Source organism: Pelophylax lessonae, assembly GCF_965119305.1.
Source record: "Pelophylax lessonae genome assembly, chromosome: 2".
Lineage (NCBI taxonomy): Eukaryota > Metazoa > Chordata > Amphibia > Anura > Ranidae > Pelophylax > Pelophylax lessonae.
In genome coordinates this window covers 354,499,148-354,517,758 of record NC_138769.1, presented here as the reverse complement: position 1 = coordinate 354,517,758, position 18,611 = coordinate 354,499,148, and positions in this window count along the sequence as shown.

The window sequence follows — 18,611 nt, the reverse complement described above, 5'->3', positions numbered from 1 at the left end:
CTATCCAGGTGTACAGGGGAGCCACACAGGCCCCCTGGAGCATGGGGCCCGGTTGCAATTGCAATCCTTGCAACCCCTGTAGTTACGCCCCTGACGTGATGCTGTGCAGCTGGGCTGCCCTGCCGCAGTATATATGCGGTGGGTGGTCTGGAACTGGTTAACATAAAGCAATATCAACACTATTGCCATCCATCTAGTGTTGCCCACATATTTAACCACTTGGTGACCGCCGCACGACTATATACTGCGGCGGTCAGCCCCTCCTGGACAAAGTGACATACCGGTACGTCACTCGCCCACGAGCTTGTAGGGGGCAAGGGCACGCCGCCGGCAGCACGCTCCCGCCCCTGCTCGTTCACTAACATCTCCGCGCGTCTGACCGGTGGCTCCGATGTCCACCGGCCACTCATGATCTCGCTCAGCAGAGGGAGAAAGGCAGATGGCTGATGTAAACACAGCCGTCTGTCATTCTCCCTTAGATCATGACAGAGGCTATGCGATCCTGCTATGTAGGATCGTATGTCTCTGTTATGATCTAACAAGCCACGCCCCTTGACAGTTAGAATCACACCCCTAGGGACCCATTTAACCCCTTGATCACCAATAAAGTTAACCCCTTCCCTACCAGTGTCATTTTTACAGTAACAGTGCATATTTATAGCACTGATTACTGTAGTAATGTCACTGGTACCCCCAAAAGTGTCAAAAATGTCAGCCAGGGGTCCGATCTGTCTGCCACAATGTCGCAGTCCCGCAAAGAAAATCGCAGATCGCCGCCATTACTAGTTAAAAAATAAAACAATAAAAATGACATAAATCTTTCCCGTAGTTAGTAAACGCAATAACTTTTGCGCAAACAAATCGAAAAACGCTTATTGCGAAAAATCTAATTTTGATTTTTACATTTTTCTATTGAGAATTTCATATAAAAAAATGTGAAAAATATTGTTACTTTTTCAAAATTGTCGCATTTTTTTGTTTATAGCGCAAAAAGTAAAAATGTCGATTTCATTTGGGTACAGCGTCGCACGACCGTGCAATTGTCCGTTACATTCACGCAGTGCCGAATCGCAAAATAGGGCCTGGTCTTTGAGCAGCCAAATCCTCCGGGGCTTAAGTGGTTAAAAACCTAGACATTTGGTAATGTAACCGCTGCTGAAGAGAAGGCTCAGAGTTCAGAACAGCTGATCCTCTTCTGCAGCAGAAAACAAATGGCTAAATGATTAGGTTTTTTTGTTATAAGAACAGTATTGGAGAAACGTGAGCAGCATTATATCCAGGTAAAGACTCGTTCGCTGCCAGTGTTAAGGCCCGTACACACGTACCGATTGTGGGCCGTAAATATTCGGCCAACGTCCGATCGGCCGATTGTCGGCTTGTTAGTATGATGCTTCCGACAACCGACTGCGACTTTTCGGCCGAACAAAATCTGGTCTGCATGCTATAAAATTTTTGTTGGCCGTCACCAGAACGGCCGATTGTTCGTCAGTCAGTACAGATTTCGGCCAACAAAAGCCAGATGAGCAAGACTGGGCATGCTCAGAGAAGAAAAAAACACAATGAAAGTTAACCATCACATGACATCACTTCTAAAGTTGGTGGTTGTTGGCCGACAAAATTCGTGTGCAGTCTTGAGCACTTTTCAACCAACACGACAGCACTGGACAAAAGACGGCCGATCGTTCGGCCGACAATCGGTGCGTGTGTACGGGGCTTTAAACCTGCATTTGTATGTATTTAGGCTAGGTTTACACTTATGCAGGTTGCAACAATATGTTTTCCCGGTGCATTTTGCATTTATTGACACGTGTTATTGATGCCTTTTTCATGCATTTTTTATGTGTTTTGCTATTTTGGGAGGTGTCTGTTGTCATGCGGGAGAAACTAGCAAAAATGTAATGGAAATGCATAAAAAAGGCAAGCACTGCGTACGGAACCAAAAATGTAACCTGCTGCGGACTAAAAAGTCCTGATCCTTTAGAAAAAAAACGCACTGATTGAAAATGTACACATGTGAACCTGACCCATAGGAAATCATAGTAAATGGACTGTAGTGCATCTTTGCAAAACTGAAAACGCACTGCAAAATGCATAGGTGTGAACCAGGTCTTAGAGGCCGTTTCTAAATGCATGTAAATGCATTTAATGATTTTTCAAGCACATCATTGAAACTGAGCATTTACCTGGGTTTAGATGCAGCATGTAAATTGTGCCTAAGTGTGGCAAAATCCACTTTTAGGCTAGGTTCACACTGCATTTTCTAGTGCGGCTTGTATTTTGCAGAAACGCAGTGCCAGCCGTTTAACATTGTTGCATAGCATTTTGTGTTTTTGGTCCAATAGACGTCAATGGGCCCGCATCCAAAATGCAAGTGCTGCATTTGTCCTGCTTTTTGCCCGCGCTTCTGCTGCGTTTTTGACCATGCTTCCCTGCAAACACCTTCCACTGAAAATAGACTTCCTATGCTGCCCTGCAAAATGATTGTATTGGCCAACACAAAAAGAAAAACGCATGATAAACACAGGTACAAAAACTCAACACGCACCGCAAAATGCATATGGAACACGAACCAACTGCAAACTGCATAGGTGCTATAGCCTAAAGCAGGAACATCTAAATACAGATAAAAGTGATCTGGGAAGCAGACAACTTACCCTGCATTTAGAAAAGCTAAATGCAGGTAAGAAAGTGTAGGTAGCCTAAAGCCTAGTACACACGGCCGAATGTCGGGCAACATTGGCGGGTTAAAAAAAAATGACCAACATTCAGCTGTGTGTATAGCTGGCTTCTGTTGAATGAGCATGCTGGAAAACCAGCTGACCACCTCCTGATCAGCGCTCTCAGCCAATGGCAAAGAGTGCTGACCGGAGTGTTCTGGCAGTGGGGCTGTCCCCCTGTCACAACACAACAACTCAACTGGGGAGATCGCCGTACTAACATCGGATTGTGCCCTCGGAGCCGTCAGTTTTTTTTTCGGTTGAACGAAAAAAAAAACTCATAGTGTGTACTAGGCTTTAGGCAGGCCATACACGGCTTGAATTTAGGCCAATTTCTGTGAATCTACTGAAATTCGAGCAGTGGATGGCCCTGCAGACACCACTCTGCTCAACAAACTTCAAACAGTGAAGGCAGCCAATCAGCTGCAGCCACTGTTTGAAGTTTGTCGAGCAGAGTGGTGTCTGCAGGGCCATCCACCGCTCGAATTTCAGTAGATTCACAGGAATTGGCCGGAATGCAAGCCGCAGAAGCGGACAAATACGCAAGTCGCGCCCACATATGTAAACGTGTTAAAACCACGCATGTGAAGTAACGTCGCAATCGTTAGAGTGAGAGCAATAATTCTAGCCATGGACCTCCTCTGTAACTCCAAACTGGTAGCCTGTAGAAAATTTTCAAGCGTTGCCCATGGAGATTTTTAGGTACCAAAGTTTGTTGCCATTCCACGAGCGTGCGCAAATTTTAAAGCATGACATGTTAGGTATCAATTTACTTGGGCTAACTTTACTGTTTTCTTATTCTTAATTTAGTGTATTTTTTTTTTAAATTGCGTTTGTAAGACCGTTGTGCAAATACGCTGTGACATAAAGTATTGCAACAATCTCCATTTTATTCTCTAGGGTCACTGCTAAAAAAAAATATAAAATGTTTGGGGGTTCTAAGTAGGGATAGACCGATTATCGGCATGTCCAATATATCAGGGGCCGATATGCAATTTCCCTGATATATCGGTATCGGCCCCGAAACTGGCCGATATTGCCGATATTTTTTTTACGTCATTCTGCCTTCTTAGGCCGCCTCCCTCGCCTTAGACAGCCTCGTCTAGAGTCGGGACTAGTCCCGCGGGAGTGCATCACAGCCATACACCCACCCACAGCAGCCTGGTGCCAGTCACCCACATCCACAGGCCATGTACCAGCCAGCCACCCACCCACAGGCCCTGTACCAGCCAGCCACCCACAGCCCCTGTGCCAGCCAGCCACCCACCACAGGGTGGCAGCCAGCCAGCCACCCACCACAGGGTGCTAGACAGCCAGCCACCCACCACAGGGTGCCAGCCAGCCACCAACCCACAGGTCCTGTACCAGCCAGCCACCCACAGCCCCTGTGCCAGCCACCCACCCACCACAGGGTGCCAGCCAGCCACCCACCACAGGGTGCTAGACAGCCAGCTACCCACCACAGGGTGCCAGCCAGCCACCCACGCACAGGCCCTGTACCAGCCAGCCACCCACAGCCCCTGTGCCAGCCACCCACCCACCACAGGGTGCCAGCCAGCCAGCTACCCACCACAGGGTGCCAGACAGCCAGCCACCCACCACAGGGAGCCAGCAAGCCAGCTATTAGGCATGTAACAAAAATTAACATGTCCAGTACCAGATTTGTGTCAAAAATTGTCTTTATTTTTCAAAACTTTAAATGTACAAAATATCGACCCATATCGGCAGATACCGATGCGTTGTGACCAAAATATCGGTATCGGCCTTGAAAAAACCATATCGGTCTATCCCTAGTTCTAAGTAATTTTCTAGCAAAAAATACTGATTTTAACTTGTAAACAACAAGTGTCAGAAATAGGCCTGGTAGTTAATCAATTCTATTTTACTGTTTAGTTCCTGATTTGCTATCTAATACGTATCCTTTTATGGCAAGTGCAAGACCATGCCCATTGCTAACTTGCCAATTGCTTCGAGTCTCTAATGCCCCATACACACGTGCAGATTATCTGCAGACTTTTGTCTGCAGACTTACCAAAACCATATAATATGAGGTCAAACCTAAACACTTTCAATTTGTATGCAATCCGGCAGGCCCTTGCACTACATAGAAAAGGTAAGTCTGCAGACAAAAGTCTGCAGATAATCTGCACGTGTGTATGGGGCATTAGGCAGCTGTGCGTTCAGACTGAAACTTCACCATCTGTTCTCTCCCACTGTCATCTTTCAGTAGTTGGATTTGTTTTGTGATTTCATTGTAGAGCTAGCAAGAATTCGGCACAGACAAAGAGGCAACTGTAATTTAGGTCAGCTAGTAAAATGCCCTACTTCATTGATTTAACAGGGTGTAGTGAAAAGCAAATATCTCCTTGCCCAGTACTATGCTACAACATAGACTTTTCTGTTCAAGATAGCCAGGGAGAAGCACAGAAAACAGAAAATACAAATGCTCTCTTAGCTTACTCCAGTACTCTCAACAAAAACTCTGGCTCATCAGCCCAACATGATTCAAGTTTGTCTCATCATTAGATCACTCATCCTGAGGTGTTACACAGATGAGATTGCTGCAACGTACATAGATCAGCAATCTTCCACACATCCTGTGTAGCAATTGCTCTGAGCACTCCTCAACAAAAAAAATCTGGTATAGACGTAGACATAATTAGCTGATGTTTCTTCAAAAATAGTTCAGGGATGTAGAAGATTTGAAAATTCACAAAATATCAATTGTCAGAAGAGTATTTAATCAGTATGACATAGGGAAGGAGCTTCTAAAATAATAGTGGCGAACGTTTCTTTCCTTTTTTAGAAAAGGTTTTTGTGTATTAACCGCTTGCCGACCGCCGCACGACTATTTACTGCTGCGGTCAGCCCCTCACAGGCAAAGCGACGTAGTACTACGTCGCTAGCCTGTGAGGCTCTAGGGAGCGAGCGCGCGCGCGCCGCCGGAGGCACGCTCCCGCTCCCGCACGGTCACGGACCCCCCCCCGCGCGTGTGCCCGGCGGACCCGATGTCCGCCGGGCACTCGCGATCGTCCGTTACACCGGAAGAAAGGCCGGCGGCTGATGTAAACAAAGCCGCCTGTCATTCTTCCCTGTGTAAGAATGGAGATCAGACGGTTCTATGTAGGACCGTTGATCTCTGTTCTTACACTAGTAGCCACAGCCAATCACAGTTAGAAACACGCCCCTTGGACACACTTAACCCCTCCCTCTCCAATACAGTTAACTCCTTCACTGCCAGTGTCATTTTTACAGTAACAGTGCATATGTATAGCACTGATTACTGCAGTAATGTCACTGGTAACCCCAAAAGTGTCAAAAATGTCAGTCAAGGGTCTGATCTGTCTGCCGCAATGTCGCAGTCCCGCAAAAAAAATCGCAGATCGTCGCCATTACTCGTTAAAGAAAAAACAACAAAAAATACAAAAATCTTTCCCTTTGTTAGTAAACGCGATAACTTTTGCGCAAACCAATCAAAATACGCTTTTTGCGATTTTTTTTTTTACCAAACATATGTAGCATAAAACAAATTGGCCGAAAATTTTAAAAAATTTTGATTTTTACTTTTTTTTTGGGGAATTTCATATAAAAAAATGTGAAAAATATTGTTATTTTTGCAAAATTTCGCTCTTTTTTCATTTATAGCGCATGATCAAAAAACCGCACAGGTGATCAAATACCACCAAAAGAAAGCTCTGTTTGTGGGAAAAAAAGGACGTCAAATTTGTTTAGGTACAGCGTCGCACAACCGCGCAATTGTCCGTTAAATTCACGCAGTGCCGAATCCCAAAATAGGCCCTGGTCAGGAAGGGGGTAAAATCTTCCAGGGCTTAAGTGGTTAAAAAGAAAAATAACATGGAGGGTGTGGCTGGCAACTGACCAAGATGACCATGTAATTCCCGTCCTCCATCTGCTCACAATTACAGTGACACTAGAACCTGTATAACAACTGCATCTGCTACCACAGACTCCCAACAAGATGTAGACATTACCATAGCTCCCTACTGTCCCATATTTGGAGGGACTGTCCCTTATTTGGAACAAAGTCCCTCTGTCCCTCTTTCTTCCTCATTTTGGTCTGATCTATATAGTTGTAAATAAAATGCACTATTCAAAAAGTGTTTCCCAGTGCTAAACCTTTCATCCAATTTCTAAATTTGTGTATTTGTAAATTTCACAGGCCAGTAATAAGGAATAGTTGTGGTTAAAAAAGCACTTGTGGGTTTGACTAATCATTTTTTTGTATAATTCTCCTTTAATGGGTGTGGCAGGGGTGTGTCCTATGCCAACATGCATTGCTGATAGGTATCCCTCGTTTTCCCATCTCAAAAAGTTGGGAGGTATGTGTGACACACCGCTAGAGGTCCATAGATGGTGATCTGCCTTCCACCTCTCCACACAACTTTTGCTACAGCTATGTTCTCCGAGGTCTCCATCAACTAGCAGACCTGCTGAATGAAAGTGGAGGAAGACTAAACCACTACTGGATCATAAAGAAAGCATATTTAGTATATTTCCCTATTATTAAAAAAGAACTGGGCTCTTTCCAAGATTTTCCAACATCTGAACAGCCCATATCAGACACGACCTTCACGGACATGTTCATATCCTACACTACATACAGACATGATGTCTATACATCATTTTAAATAAGAAACAACTGAAATGGGAGATAGGGACAAACAAATTGAGCAGAACATAGAGGAATTTATATTAGCTCACAATGAGCTAGTATATGCACATAACACGGTTTACGATCTATGGTGGCTGCTCATCCATCCTTTCCTTGTGACTGTGTTGTGTGTTGAGTGGACTCTTTCTCTTGGACTATATGCGCTTTTAGCACCCTCTAGTGTGTGCTACTACGGTAGTGTTGGGAGTAGGAAAAAGCATATTCTGGCTAGGAATAACCTGAGTCATTGAATTGGGTCAGGGTTACTGGAGGCCAGGACTGGATGACCCCGGCAGCTCTCTGGTGCCTCCCCCTGGAAGACTGGAAAACCTTCTAGAACTAGAGGGTGGGGGTTAGGAGGAACTGCCATGAATAATTATGGGGCCTCAGCCAATCCCAAGAGATGGGCTGGCAGGGGACTGAGACAACTCCATAAATAGAAATGGGCCATTCCAGCAGAAGAACCAGGTGGAAGATGGAGAAGTGATGCTGAGGAGAGACTGTCGATGGCTCTGGAGGGACCCCTTACTAGAGGGAAGGGGGGGGGGTTGCCTCAGGCCAGGTGCTCAGGAGGAAAGCTGACCTGGAAGAATTCTAACACAGACAGCAGGAAGGAGCAAGGAGAGACAGTCAGTAGATCAGCGCCGTGTAGGGACAGACATGGGGAGAGATTGCCATCTGCAGCAGGCCTCTCTTGAAGACTGCTTAGTGCCAAGTCTTCATCTAACCTTGCCCTGGGAGGTCTCCATGTGTGAAAGCCAGTCAGGCAGGACTGGGGTGGGAAGTCAGGAGAACTAGGAGGAAGCAGCCAGGCTTGGTTGGTGGCAGCCAGCTGGGCTAGCCTTTTCTGCAAGCAAGTGGAATGTCATGCTGTTCACTCTCACTACACTACTTTGTCAAGGGACTGAGAGTTCCTGCCTATATTAGGCCTTGCTGAACTAGTAACACCCTGCTAGTTCTCACAGGAGTGAGCAGCAGGTGCTGTGCTGTGAAAACCAACTTTGTGCAGAAGGAGGGAAGAAGAGGACTTTTTGTAAATAGGGAGGAAATGTCCCTTTGTTCATAGTTCTGGACATTTTTCAAGTTGGGCATCCCATAATTCACTACCCCATCTAAGTTATCAACCCCTAATAAAACATAAAAAACAAGCCAAGGACTGTGTATAGTAGTTGTGTGTCTAGGTTTTAGGCTACCCGCTCAGTAGTTGCTTTCCCACTCCCTGACCACACTGTTTGCTCTATTTGTAAGCATGCAAACATTCTTCCTCTATAGCTCCAGCCAACACTGTATGCATTATTTTACAATTTGAAACTTTGAACCACAGTTTCTACTATTGTGGTCAATCTTCCCGAATGTGTTCTATGTTATAAACTCCTCCTGGAACATAAATACAATTGCACACCTTTGTGTTAGCTAAAAGACATACCTTGCCCACCAAACTTCAGTTATTATACTTAGAATAAATAGAAATGAAATATAACAGGACCTAGTATAGAGCCTTGTGGCACACCACTAGTGACTGCTCTCTGCTCCGCCTTGGTCCAAAACATTTGTGACATAGTCAAAAAATTAAATCAGATTAATCTGAGATGATTTGACCTCAGTAAAGTCATTATGCGTTAAGTCCAGTAATTTGTGTGTTTTTAAATTATCAGGGAATCTACTTTATAGTTGTAATTATTTTGATTTTACTACTGCAGATGCTAAACTCACTTTCCTGTAGTCGACAGTCTCTTCCATAATACTCTTATAGTGAAGAGGTAATGTATAAAATGTCTGCCAGTCAAGAGAATCTTCTGTTAGTAGAGATTGATTTATAAGATCAGTTGAAGTGTTACTAAACCCAAGACCCTGCGTCTTCTCCCAACTCTACAGCATTAGCTTTCTGGGATAAATGTCATCAGGTCCCAAAGCCTAATAAGCAAGGGGTCCTTATGGTATTTCAGAGTTCTAAGAGAACTTAAAGCGTTACTAAACCCCCAACAGTACAGTAGTGTACAGACTGATTTTACTGTTGAGGGTTTAGTAACACTTTAATGGTCCAACAAATATACCTTGAAGTTCTCTTAGGTATAATTGTTGGACCATTAAAGTGTTACTAAACCCTCAACAGTAAAATCAGTCTGTACACTACTGTACTGTTGGGGGTTTAGTAAAACTTTAAGTTCTCTTAGAACTCTGAAATGAATACCATCAGGACCCCTTGCTTACTAGGCTTTGGGACCTGATGGCAATTATCCCAGAACTCTAATGCTGTAGAGTTGGGAGAAGAAGCAGCTGGCAGAAACCTCCTGTGCTGTGTGGTGTATGAAAACAATAGCTATTGTTTTAACAGGAACAGTTGTTATTCCCCCCTGATGTATAGGATGGGAGTGATCTATAGGATGGGAATGTCTGGCAGCATCTAATACTGTTTATAAGTCTCCCACAGACCTAAAAGTTGGACATGCAGGCACGATTGACTGGTTTCAGGCTGTTCAAGCAGAAGGCAGACACACACTCTACAAACATGACTTGCCTAAGCTTGCATTTCAAGAAAACAAAGAGAAATTGGTGTATGTATTCTGCTATTGGTGACATGTCCTTCTAAAATATTAGTAGCCTAGATATAATGAACTGAGTTTAATATTTATTTTTAATTTCATACCTGGGACAAGTGCGCAGATCAGGAGTTCTAAATTTACTGTACCTTTTTTGTTGTACCCTTGTGTCAGTGTCTCAGAGTAGTAATGCCAGAATCAGCCAGGAAACTGAAATTTTCAAAGGAAAGTCAACAATGGAAGACTAAATTTCTCTTAGCACAGGTTGCCTTTAAATTGTACATTTTTTAAGCGCCTTGTTCCACAACAGGTCTTATACTCATCTGACCCCGATCCATCAAGATCTTGACTTCCACTGCATTATAAACTTCTCCACTGGACCTATGGATAGATACCACAATCTCAAATTAATCCTATGAAAAGATAGAAAGATATCCAGTGTCGAGAAGCCTAACACAGCCAAGATCTTAGTGGTCAGTAAAAGATTAGTATAGAGGGAGCAATAATCACTGTTTTCTACCAGCGGGCGACAACCTTCCCAATTGCTCGGCAGGAGGGATTTCGCCTGTCAGCACTGTCTGTGTTGATGGGGGGATCATGCGAAGGAAAGAAATTTGACCCGTGTATGGGCTGCCTAAAAGGAGAGGAAAGAGGGCAGGAGAAGGAGGGCCAGGATGATGAACATGACTTATCTGAAGGGTAATATTGATATTGAACAAGGTTTTCTAATCAGATCTCATACAGAACCACTAACCTTTTTTTTTTCTCTCCCAAAATCCCCTTCAATTCCAGAGCATTTTTATATATTTTAGCATTAGCATTGTCTCACTTGTTTTAGCATTTGTAGTCTACTCTGATGTACATCATTCAGTATATTGTTGGGTTTTTTTTTTTTTTTTAAACAAATAGGGCTTTAATTTTGTAGCAATTTGGAAACAAATACTTTTATTTCCCTATTTTTTATTTAGAATAAGTAGAAAAAAATGAAAATCTAAAATAAAAACTGCATTTTACTGTAATTTTTCCCAATGCAACATTTATGTAATTTGTGCACCACCAAATATTTACCAGAAAACACAATTAAAGGGTAACTCCACTTTTGTGGGGAGAAAAAATAGCAAATAAAGGAAAAACAATATAGCGTATACAATTGCGACATAAATCATATTGTAATTGAATGTTAATAAAAATGACCTTTCCTTTTCAATCTGCAGCTGTTGTAATTTTCTGAAAATGAAGTGCAATATGGCTACTGAGAGCTTTTCTGTACACAGAATGTGTACTGGCCACACCCCAGAGACATCATTTCCTGCTTGTGTGATTGGCTCACCAATTTTCCCAGAAGTCTGCACTAAGATACAAGTCAGATTTCCGGCATCCCCTGCAATAAAAATTTAATTTTTGGTGAGATACTCCCAATAGGAACACATCTAAAGGGATGCAGGCCCAGCAGCTTCCCTCATTAGAGCCCTGCAGCTTCCACAGCTGACAGATATTTATGAAACCACTCCCACTTGGCACAGAGACACAGAAGAACAAACAAAGATTTCTTCAGAATAATAAAAAGCAGGAATCTGCAACAAAGTTTGTTACAATCCTTGTAATGTACAGAGATCTTCCAGAGGGGAATGTTTTTTTCTCAACAAAAGTGGAGTTACTCTTTAACAAAGTTTGCTGATTAAAATGATATTACAATAAATCTCAAAGGCAACATATGTGTTTTACTTTAGAAGAGCATTATTCCACTTTCAATGCTAGATTGTGATGCACAAGGGAGAAAGAGAAGAGAAAAAAATACACATTCACGTTAATTGTTAGTGTAAACAGAATATTAGGTAACAAATTAGCACAATGGCGTCTTTTTCACAGGCCTGTGATCACTACAAATTTAATGTAGCCTTCACTAACTTGAACATTGGGACCTGGGGAATAATATAGAGGTGGATTTTTATTTTTATTTTTACACTTTCTCTTTGTTTATGGGGTGTTTGGATCTGATCAGTAGAGACCTGATCCAGACCCCCATGCAGCGGTGCAGCAGCAGATCACTTTTAATAGTGATCTATTGCTGGCTGCAATGAAATAACAAATATTGGTTGATCCGAACTTAAAAAGTTGCTATCTTGTAGGTAGCTTGTAGAGTTAATTGTGCCTAAGAAGTACCTTGAAAAATGTACCTTTTGTCTGGAATTCCTCCCAAAATATAAAAATGCACTTCTTGAGATGTCAGTGTGCCTAGGCTCTCCTCTATCTAAAATGTGAGATCTAAGGCACTGCTGCCACCAACTCCTAATCTTGTGAGATATCGGGTGGGATTTGGTGATGTCAGTACTGTGCTGCCCATTGTTCTCCTTGCTGGAGGCTCTGACTTGAGGAGGCAAAGCCTTGCCATTACTCAGATGGTCATCTGCACTTAGTGAACCAGTGAAGAACAAGTTTTTTTTGGACCAATTACTGTGTAAGAATACATTACCTCTAATTGTTGGTTTCCTATGTAGGGCTGCTGCTCTGTTTAGTAAAACTGATACTTTCATTCAGCCCCGAAAGTACTGTCAATGTTGAACCTCTGGTGCTGAAACCTGTAGTTCCAGATGCTGAACACTGATCATAGAAGTTTGCTTGCTCTACACCCCCTCCAATTAGACTTATAGTCTCATAGGTGAATCAGTAAAAAATATTATGGCCAGCAATTTTTATTTTACATGTTGGAGATTTATTACAGAGTTAATAGTGCTCTCCACACCTGGCTAACTAATCTTCCCATATAGAACATGGCCAGAGAATGTATATACTGTACATGAGTCAAAGTCAGGTAACTGTTTAAAAACTACCCTTGCAGTGGGGCTCCCACCACACTGCAAGGGTTAAATGCTTACTTTTGCTTAGAGTACCTTTTTGCTTACTTTATCCCCTGGCAGCTAGAGCTTTCCACTTCCCTCTGACACTCCAAGTTGTAGATGGGCCTTTAGTGTCCTCTCCTGCAATGAAGGACTGCTGATCCTACTTTGTACATGATGTAGTTAAAGTGCGACTGATGGACAAAGTGCCAAAGGGAAGGGGCTTCAGGGTACCAGGCACATGAAGAAAAGGGAGCCTGCGAGATTGAGAAAAAAGGTACTGCATGGGGTGCTCCACTGCAATGGTAGTTCTTAAACTTGGCCAGAGTTCAGTTTTAATGAATATAACATTTTGTTAAATTGTAAATTTAGATCTCTGAGGAGTTGGATGTAAGCAGGTGTAGTCTACTTTCTCCTCTGCAGGTGGTGCTCATCTGCAGCAGCCTTGAAGGTGGTGAGGAAGTCAAGAGAAGCATAGTTATTCTATGCTTTCCTAGCTCACTGGGGAAGCAATCTGGTTGGATGCTGCCACCCTATGTGACTCTGGCAGCCATCTTGGGTCAGGCAGAGCCTATTTAAGGCCCCGACACCCAGGCTTGACGCAATATTTGCAAGTGGGTAACGTAGGAAAAGATACCCTGTCTGTTAGGGACAGTACTAGTGGTAGTGAAAGGTTCCCAACGAGGGGGGAAAGCTTAAGGTCGCAACTCCACAGTACATCTTCCTTCTTGGGCACGAGACTGCCAGACTTCATTCTGCCCTCTTAACAGACATTGTCAGATCAGCTCTTGCCAAAAATAAAATTAAACAAGTAGACCTGCTGCTTTTGTTGCAAGATTACCCTAAATTTGGAGCTGTCTCCTGCAATACTTCTTTTCTGACATGATGGGAAAATATATCATTGTATTTTTGCCAGAATTTTGGTGCAGAAAACATGCTCAGACTAGCAGTAACCTATTTATCATGCTTTCGCATGATTTTTCTGGGCAGTGAAATGTCACTAGTTATGTGACATTTTGTTATATCTCTGTAGTTTCTGCACTAAATTCAAATCATATTTCTTGTCTTAGCAGTAATTCTTGGGATTGTTGTCATCACATTGTAATTATTGTGATTAAAACCATCCTTTCATATGTGTTTGTTCAAGGTCCAGCCAAATCTCTACTCCTGTTCTCATTCTTCTGATTCTGCTACCTCTTGTAAAGTAAATGTTGTATGGTCAGTCACAATTGTGCCATTTTTGTACTTTGTGCCGTATTTATGATAGTAAGTGGCACCTATTCTGACTCCAATTGTTGTAATAGTGACTTATCTCTTGCTGAGACCTATTCCTGGCCTTTATAAGCAGATACAATCACTGTGGACAATCCTTATCAGATAGCTGAACTCACCAGACACCGTTTCTTTCCATCCATGTAGGTTTTATTGCAGTAGGTAAAGCAGACAACAAAATGTGGCAGATGATTAAAAGATGGTATCTTCAGGTCAAAACATGGTAATGTGTTCCCTGACGCCAGCAGATTGTATAAAGGCCTAGACAGATGTGGCCATCTCTATTCCCACAAGCATAAAGAAGCAGGAACACGAAATGCATCATAAATGGGAGGGGACAGGAGGGAACACAGAAAAGAGGGACAAAAAGGCAAGTGCAACAACCAAAATAAGCACAAGATGGCAGTATAATGACCAAATATATAGGCATTACCACAACTATGAATTATATTATAACTTACATATTGGTGTAACAGCACAGCACCATTTTCAAAAAAAGTGGAGCACTTTCTGTGCTATATTCATCTGAGCTGTGACATTTCACCTGCACCATTATTAATAAAGTCCACCTTAAAAGTCCATAGTCTTCTCTGAGCCCGGGCTGACATGGATCCACTCCTCCTGGGCTCAGGGTATTACTTCACTAAACAAATATCACACATAATTCATAAGGCTTTTGGCTGCAATTCTTCCATGAAGATTTCTGGCCAGACTTCTCTGGACAGTAGATGGGTGTAACTGGATCCCACTGGTTTCCACCAGTTCTGTGCTGATGGCACTGTTGGACATCTTCCAGTGTCAAAGAGAAGTAAGCATAATATGTTTTTCATTTGCTGTATATTTCCTTGGCCGACCACTGTGTTTAAGGTCCTCAGCATTTCCAGTTTCTTTTTTGCTTCTTTAAAAGAGCTTGAACAGCACATCTTGAAACACCAGTCTGCTTTGAAATCTTTGCTATGCTGATGCAGTATAACTACCTTGTGTCTTGTTGCTGTGCTCTGTCTTGCCATGGTATGATCGGTCACATGAAACAACCTCACCTTAGTAGCAGAATTTGGCTGTTCCTCAACATGTTTAAAGCCTCATACACAGCTGTTTCTGTTTCAGTTAAAGACTGTTTCCACCTACATATGAAATTGATGATCATTAGCACCTGTGTGGTATAAGTAGTTAATCCTACACCTGACCCTAATCCTACAAAGTCCCTGACTTTGTGCAAGTGTGCAAAATGTGCAAGTGTAAGAATTGATGCTGGTTTGAAGCCTAAGGTTATTCACACCAAATATTAATTTGATTTAGCTTTGTCTTCTGTTCGCTCACTTAGCATTTTGTAAATTGATAAAAATAAACAATTAAAACATATATTTTTGAAAGCATTCCCTCTCTCTCTCTTTTTCACTTTCTCTCTATTTGCAGTATATATATATTTAAGAAAGTGGACAGCACCAGCAGGTAAAAATAGGCATCTATGCATGTATTCAGGTGGATCCCAAAATAACCACCAAGGTAATTAAAGCAGAGTTCCACCCAAAAATGGAACTTCCGCTTTAAGGCCTCCTGACCCCCTGACATGCCACATTTGGCATATGTTTTTTTTTGGGGGGGGGGAGCAGGTACCTAGATTTGACAGGTACCTGCTCCCTCTCCCCCTCCCTCTCTACAATCATCTGGGACATGGCACAGGTCCCAGAAGTTTGCCCGTCCACTCAGCGGGACTTGTGCATGCGCAGTGCACACCTGTCTGTGACGCCACAAGCTGTTGCAGCCAGGTGCCCACACTAGAGATACCGGTGTTGGGGGGGAAAAGAGGGAGAGAACCGAAGCTCCCGCATCGCTGGACCGTGGGACAGGTGAGTGTGTGTTTATTAAAAGTCAGCAGCTACACTTTTTGTAGCTGCTGACTTTTAATTAACACAAAAACAGGTGGAACTCCGCTTTAATGTATGATACAAAGGAGTTACAGCACAGTTAGTTTATACTTTTAGCCAGTAATATAGCTACTTCAGGCTCCCCTTCCATGGTGGAGGTTGGTAATTATAAAGGGCAGAGAAGTCTGAAGTCCTCTTTTGCTCCAGACTTCAACTTTAAATCGTGCATTTCATTGAATTTCATCATTCATTTCAGAATTAAAGTAATGTTGTTCCTGAAAATGTTATTGATCTTTACTAGATAATAACAGTGTGTATAGCTTACTGCTTTTCAATATGATGCAACAGAAATAATAACAATGGAGATTGCACAAACAACAGAGTTTTCCCATTCTTCTAATCACCTATCTAGCTCGTACAATCCTCAGATAAAATAATTGCAACGGTTTAATATGTTTGTGTTAACCATGTTGCACTACACAGTTACGGGTAGATTTTTTATCATAACCCGTACACCTTTTTTTGTCTGTGGAATGACATTAATGACAAACAATGTATTAAAAATACAGTCTCTAAGGATCGCTCATTTCCATGGTTACTAGCACTTAACTGCACTGTGGGACATGTTCTGTACCATATCAGTCAACTGTAGATCGCCTTATTCCGGAATGCAAACTGCATTCATTACTCATGGGGTTAAACAGACATTTATTTTTCTGAATAGAAAAGGTGTGTACACAGCTGGCTGAGGTTTACCTGACATAAGATCCGAGAAAGAGGGTTTCTTATATAAAAATAAATGCAAAACTGCTTTATATAAAGCATTGCTCTACAAAAGTGGTATAAATGTAATAGAATAATATCAGAAGGACAATTTTGGAAGAGAAAAGATAAAACAATATTGCAATCTGAAATTGTATGTGTTATTTCCAAGAGAAATTGCATTGTAATTGCTGGCCTCATGAGAACTGAAAGGGACCCAATGGCATCTTTATAGTGGGAAAATACCACCAAAGCAAATATCAGTGACAGTTGTGATTTTATTTATAAAATAATATACCTGTTTTTGCATGGGTTTCCTCTAAGTGCTCTGGAAATCCATTGGGTAATAGGCTTTTGATCAAATTGGCCCTAAAAGGTGTGTTGTGTCTATACAAGATAAATTAATTAGATTGAAAGCACTCTAAAGCCAGTCACAGACAGTTTGAATCTATGACTCGGCCAAGATTCGATCCATGTGTGGGCAGGCTGATTGTACCAAAGTTGTTTGATCAATCAACTTGAGGCCAACCAGCATGTTTGCTTTGCAATGCGATTATTGCTAGTGGCTATAGCACTAGCATTAATTATTACAGGTAGTTATATAGTACCATCAATTTACAGTGTGCTTTACATATATATTGCACATTTACATCAGTCCCTGCCCCCAAGGAGCTCACTATCTAAGTTCCCTCACATTTATACATACTAGGGCCAATTTACCTACCAGGCCAGCATGCCTTTGGAAGGAAACTGGATTATCCAGAGTAAAACTACACAAGCACAGGGAGAACATGCAAACTCCAGGCAGGTAGTGCAATAGTTGGGATTTGAACCAACGTCCCTAGTGCTACTAGGCAGAAGTGCTAACCACTTTGCTGTCCAATAATTAATGTGCGTTCTCCCACAAGGTGCACCTATATGTATGAAAACTTTGCGTGCAGTACACGCCAGAGTAAGAATAGTTCTAGGCCCATTGGTCGCCGTTAAGCTAATGACCTATAAAGTTTCTTAAAGGTTAGCCAATGGAAAATAAAAAGAATGGGGTTCCTGTAGCCCCCAATTCTTTATGGGATGGGAGAAAGGGTTAATAAATTTAAATAATTACCAGGATTAAACTGGGTTAAGGTTTTAATGTGCTGGCTACTAGAATGTTAGCCGTGTAATAGTTTGATATGAACTTTTGACCTGGTTCATTTGTGTGGGGTTCTCCCGCTCAAATTAAGTTAGTATTAAATTATTCCCGCTTTTAGGTCAGCTGTATCTGGGCAGATTTGAGCGTGGAGCTAGGTTTCCCGCTCAAACAGCCCGCCTTTTGGTAGAAAATCCAGCTCAGGCCGGTTCTGGGAGCACTATTTAAACTGTGGCCGCGGGACTCCGGGTCACTCATCTCCTCAGGACTGACATTCCTCGTTCCTCCGGTCGGTCTACCTCAGGAAGCCAAATGAGTTTATTGCGGCAAATAATTGAAAAGGCTGGCAGCAAGGGAGGTGACGAGTGGTTACGCCGCTGCCTGGAGCTACCACTACTGCAAGACACTACTGCCATGGCGTTACCTGAGGCGGCGGTGCAAGACTCCACAGACGGAGGGAGCAGAGAAGCGTTCGCGGAGGATCCCCATGAAGATGCTTCCATTTTGGCGGATGTCGCAAGTAGTCTGCCGGGTTCATCGCACATGCGCAGTGTCTTAGCATCTGTCACGTCCGGTCCGGAGGCGGAACCGGTGAAACGTCGGAGGTTGCCCCGGAAGAAGTATTCACCGGAGCCCCGTCGGAGCCGTCCGGAAGACACGAGCACCCATTCTCCACAACGAAGAGGTCGGAAGACAACGCAGAATCGCCCGGAGCCAGCAGCGAGGAGTTCTTCATCCAGGGGTCACAGGGCCGCATCGGTCAGGTCGGAAGACTCAACGCGGATGGGACACGCCAGAACGACCAGGATGGATT